Here is a 5,056-nt window from a genome sequence, read left to right on the forward strand (position 1 = left end):
CAGTAGCTAGATGGTTGTCTTCTCCCCATTGTGCTATCATTGTCGGATCTTGTGAGCTGCCTAACATGATCAAGATCATCTATCTGTAATTCTATATGTTGCGTTTGTTGGGATCCGATGAATAGAGAATACTTGTTATGTTGATTATCAAAGTTATACATGTGTTGTTTATGATCTTGCATGCTCTCCGTTACTAGTAGATGCTCCGGCCAAGTAGATGCTTTTAACTCCAAGAGGGAGTACTTATGCTCGATAGTGGGTTCATGCCTGCATTGACACATGGGACGATGACGAGAAAGTTCTAAGGTTGTGTTGTCGTTGTTGCCACTAGGGATAAAACATTGATGCTATGTCTAAGGATGTAGTTGTTGATTACATTACGCACCATACTTAATGCAATTGTACGTTGCTTTGCAACTTAATGCTGGAGGGGTTCGGATGATAACTCTGAAGGTGGACTTTTTAGGCATAGATGCGGTTGGATGGCGGTCTATGTACTTTGTCGTAATGCCCAATTAAATCTCACTATACTCATCATGATATGTATGTGCATTGTCATGCTCTCTTTATTTGTCAATTGCCCAAGCTGTAATTTGTTCACCCAACATGCTTGTTCGTCTTATGGGAGAGACACCTCTAGTAAGCTGTGGACCCCGGTCCAATTCTCTTTCTTGAAATACAATCTACTTGCAATACTTGTTTTTCTGTTTTCTCTGCAAACAATCATCTTCCACACAATACGGTTAATCCTTTGTTACGAGCAAGCCGGTGAGATTGACAACCTCATCTGTTTCGTTGGGGCAAAGTAGCTTGGTTGTGTTGTGCGGGTTCCACGTTGGCGCCGGAATCTGCGGTGTTGCGCCGCACTACATCCCGCCGCCATCAACCTTCAACGTGCTTCTTGGCTCCTCCTGGTTCGATAAACCTTGGTTTCTTTCCGAGGGAAAACTTGCTGCTTGTGCTCATCATACCTTCCTCTTGGGGTTGCCCAACGAACGTGTGAAATACACGCCATCAAGCATATTTTACGGCACCGTTGCCTGGGAGCCGAAGAAAAGCTACACCACAATTATTTCTAACTCCCACGTCAACTACGCACCAGCATATTTTTCGGCGCCGTTGCCGGGGAGATCAAGACACGCTGCAAGGGGAGTCTCCACTTCTCAATCTCTTTACTTTGTTTTTGTCTTGCTTTATTTTATTTACTACTTTGTTTGTTGCACTAAATCAAAATACAAAAAAATTAGTTGCTAGTTTTACTTTATTTGCTATCTTGTTTGCTATATCGAAAACACAAAAAAATTAGTTACTTGCATTTACTTTACTCATAATGTTTCCTTTTAATTTTACCACAAAGAACATACCAGTAGGACGTGGGTCTATAGTTGGGAGAAATAATATAGAAGAATTCTTCAACCATGTTAGTACTATTGATGATTTTGAGGATAGACACTTGGTAGACCTTGCGCCTACTTATGAAATTGCTGCCGCGCATTTAGTTCGCTTGTTGGAAACTAAATTTGTTAATCTCAATCCTATAATCCAACACATGTTTCTTACACTTGGTGATATGGAAGAAGGGGAAAAGAAAGATTTTGTTTTAGAAACCCTTCTTAGAGAATTTGGTGGTCTAGCAAGAGAAGCTAGAAAGGTCTTTGCTAAATTTAACATGCTTGGTTCTCCTACTAATTTTGTTAGTCTCCTTGAAAAGATGGATATGGATAGAATAAGATACACTAATAATATTGATGATGGAGGGAGATCAAAGCACCAATACCATGTAAGCTCCTAGCTATGAATGATGCACTAGAAAATAACTATGCTTGGCTTGTTCCTGAAAATTTGTTTGATGAGAGTAGCACGCCTAAGACTAATGAAAAGGGAGATGCTGAAACTTATGTATCTAATATAATGTGCCTAGTTGAGAAAACCCCACACCTCGCTGAGAATGCACCACCCTTCGATAATACTTGATACACACTTTCTGCGCCTAGCTGAAAGGCGTTAAGAAAGCGCTTATGGGAGACAACCCATGTTTTTACCTACAGTACTTTGTTTTTATTTTGTGTCTTGGAAGTTGTTTACTACTGTAGCAACCTCTCCTTATCTTAGTTTTGAGTTTTGTTGTGCCAAGTTAAGCCGTTGATAGAAAAGTAAGTACTAGATTTGGATTACTGCGCAGTTCCAGATTTCTTTGCTGTCACGAATCTGAGCCCACTGCCCTGCAGGAAGCTCAGAAAATTATGCCAATTTACGTGCATGATCCTCAGATATGTACGCAACTTTCATTCAATTTGAGCATTTTCATTTGAGCAAGTCTGGTGCCATTTTAAAATTCGTCAATACGAACTGTTCTGTTTTGACAGATTCTGCCTTTTATTTCGCATTGCCTCTTTCGCTATGTTGGATGAATTTCTTTGATCCACTAATGTCCAGTAGCATTATGCAATGTCCAGAAGTGTTAAGAATGATTGTGTCACCTCTGAATATGTCAATTTATATTGTGCACTAACCCTCTAATGAGTTGTTTCGAGTTTGGTGTGGAGGAAGTTTTCAAGGATCAAGAGAGGAGTATGATGCAACATGATCAAGGAGAGTGAAAGCTCTAAGCTTGGGGATGCACCCGGCGGTTCACCCCTGCATATATCAAGAAGACTCAAGCGTCTAAGCTTGGGGATGCCCAAGGCATCCCCTTCTTCATCGACAACATTATCGGGTTCCTCCCCTGAAACTATATTTTTATTCCATCACATCTTATGTGCTTTTTCTTGGAGCGTCGGTTTGTTTTTGTTTTTGTTTTGTTTGAATAAAATGGATCCTAGCATTCACTTTATGGGAGAGATACACGCTCCGCTGTAGCATATGGACAAATATGTCCTTGGTTTCTACTCATAGTATTCATGGCGAAGTTTCTCCTTCGTTAAATTGTTATATGGTTGGAATTGGAAAATGATACATGTAGTAATTGCTATAATGTCTTGGGTAATGTGATACTTGGCAATTGTTGTGCTCATGTTTAAGCTCTTGCATCATATGCTTTGCACCCATTAATGAAGAAATACATAGAGCATGCTAAAATTTGGTTTGCATAATTGGTTTCTCTAAGGTCTAGATAATTTCTAGTATTGAGTTTGAACAACAAGGAAGACGGTGTAGAGTCTTATAATGTTTACAATATGTCTTTTATGTGAGTTTTGCTGTACCGTTCATCCTTGTGTTTGTTTCTAACAAGCCTTGCTAGCCTAAACCTTGTATCGAGAAGGAATACTTCTCATGCATCCAAAATACTTGAGCCAACCACTATGCCATTTGTGTCCACCATACCTACCTACTACATGGTATTTTCCAGCCATTCCAAAGTAAATTGCTTGAGTGCTACCTTTAAAATTCCATCATTCACCTTTGCAATATATAGCTCATGGGACAAATAGCTTAAAAACTATTGTGGTATTGAATATGTAATTATGCACTTTATCTCTTATTAAGTTGCTTGTTGTGCGATAACCATGTTTGCGGGAACGCCATCAACTCATTGTTGAATTTCATGTGAGTTGCTATGCATGTTCGTCTTGTCTGAAGTAAGGGCGATCTACCCTGAGTTGAATGGTTTGAGCATGCATATTGTGAGAGAAGAACATTGGGCCGCTAACTAAAGCCATGTTCCATGGTGGAAGTTTCAGTTTTGGACAAACATCCTCAAATCTCTAATGAGAAAAGAATTAATTGTTGTTGAATGCTTAAAGCATTAAAAGAGGAGTCCATTATCTGTTGTCTATGTTGTCCCGGTATGGATGTCTAAGTTGAGAATAATCAAAAGCGAGAAATCCAAATGCGAGCTTTCTCCTTAGACCTTTGTACAGGCGGCATAGAGGTACCCCTTTGTGATACTTGGTTAAAGCATATGTATTGCGGTGATAATCCAGGTAGTCCAAGCTAATTAGGACAAGGTGCGAGCACTATTAGTACACTATGCATGAGGCTTGCAACTTATAAGATATAATTTACATGATGCATATGCTTTATTACTACCGTTGACAAAATTGTTTCATGTTTTCAAAATCAAAGCTCTAGCACAAATATAGCAATCGATGCTTTTCCTCTATGAGGACCATTCTTTTACTTTCAATGTTGAGTCGGTTCACCTATTTCTCTCCACCTCAAGAAGCAAACACTTGTGTGAACTGTGCATTGATTCCTACATACTTGCTTATTGCACTTATTATATTACTCTATGTTGACAATATCCATGAGATATACATGTTACAAGTTGAAAGCAACTGCTGAAACTTAATCTTCTTTTGTGTTGCTTCAATACCTTTACTTTGAATTATTGCTTTATGAGTTAACTCTTATGCAAGACTTATTGATGCTTGTCTTGAAGTGCTATTCATGAAAAGTCTTTGCTTTATGATTCACTTGTTTACTCATGTCATACACATTGTTTTGATCGCTGCATTCTCTACATATGCTTTACAAATAGTATGATCAAGTTTATGATGGCATGTCACTCCAGAAATTATCTTTGTTATCGTTTTACCTGCTCGGGACGAGCAGAACTAAGCTTGGGGATGCGATACGTCTCCAACGTATCGATAATTTCTTGTGTTCCATGCCACATTATTGATGTTATCTACATGTTTTATGCACACTTTATGTCATATTCGTGCATTTTACGGAACTAACCTATTAACAAGATGCCGAAGTGCCGATTCTTTGTTTCTAGCTGTTTTTGGTTTCGAAATCCTAGTAAAGAAATATTCTCGGAATTGGACGAAATAAAAGCCCGGAGGCCTATTTTCTCACGAAGCTTCCGGAAGTCCGAAGACGAGACGAAGAGGGGCCACGGGGAGCCAAACCCTAGGGCGGCGCGGCCCCCTTGGCCGCGCGGCCCTGTGGTGTGGGCCCCCCGTGCCGCCTCTTGACTTGCCCTTCCGCCTACAAATAGCCTCCGTGACGAAACCCCCAGTACCGAGAGCCACGATACGGAAAACATTGCTGGAGACGCCGTCGCCGCCGATCCCATCTCGGGGGATCCTGGAGATCGCCTCCGGCACCC

Source organism: Lolium rigidum, chromosome 3 (genome assembly GCF_022539505.1).
Source record: "Lolium rigidum isolate FL_2022 chromosome 3, APGP_CSIRO_Lrig_0.1, whole genome shotgun sequence".
Taxonomy (NCBI): Eukaryota; Viridiplantae; Streptophyta; class Magnoliopsida; order Poales; family Poaceae; genus Lolium; species Lolium rigidum.